This window comes from Lithobates pipiens, unplaced genomic scaffold (assembly GCF_037356315.1).
Source record: "Lithobates pipiens isolate NorthernLeopardFrog02 unplaced genomic scaffold, aLitPip1_a1.2 Scaffold_3, whole genome shotgun sequence".
Lineage (NCBI taxonomy): Eukaryota > Metazoa > Chordata > Amphibia > Anura > Ranidae > Lithobates > Lithobates pipiens.
The window spans coordinates 245,336,788-245,337,792 of record NW_027507790.1 but is presented as its reverse complement, the minus strand read 5'-3'; positions in this window follow the sequence as shown (position 1 = coordinate 245,337,792).

The window sequence follows — 1,005 nt, the reverse complement described above, 5'->3', positions numbered from 1 at the left end:
TGGGCCATCAACCTCGGGAACCCCCTAGATGAGCACAAGATGGAGAAGGTAACGGTAAGCCCAAACAAAACCAGCCGCTCCTTCGGGGGTCAGTGCTACACACACATATGCACATAAAAACACTTTTTATTCATCTACAGGTTTTAGTGGATTGAGTCCACTACATGATTTTATGAACACTACATGATTTTATGAACACTACATGATTTTATGAACAGTAATTTTGATACAACCAATCAAAATATGGAATGCACGTTAAAGCACTTCATACTAGTGTGATTATTTATTTTCATTTATATATTCACTTTTAAGTATTCAGAACTATTTGTTGCACTATTGTGTATCACAGTGTGTGATTCACATGCATATTTGCACTTTGGTTATCACATATATATAATGCGATGAGTATATTTAAAAGTGCAGCGTATATATTTGTTTATGTGGTTGAAGCTTGAAGCCTTCCTGGGACAGAATGTTAGAACTGTGCATGTCCTCACCGTCCATCTTGCAGAACAAAAAAAACTCTCAGAACAATACAAAATCCCTCAGTACACTCTCCATGTAGTCTGTAGGAAGGAGTTAACTTATTCTACAGCTAAGAGCCTTTGCTTTAGAGGAGGTGACCTGTTGTGCCTTGGTCTCTGACAGGATCCCTAACATAAAGGGGATAGAACCTACAAGGGAGGAGAGTCATTATATATGTAGGAGGAATGTAGCACAGGGCGGGGTTGGTTCCCCCATGTGGGCTTCCGTAACTATGAAGCTTGAGATAACAGCACTGACCATAAGGGAACAAGAACTTTAGACTGTACATGAAGATATGGTATAACTGCCAATGTTTGGAAGTTATACTCTTTTTATAAAAAGATATTGGACTCTGCTTCTGACTGGAGTGATGTTATTCAAGAGGATGCTTGACACTTGAGTGGAACTGTGTAAGGTGGACCAGAACACAGTTAGGCCACAAGCGGCTGGATGGGTGCAACTTGTGATACAATACATGGG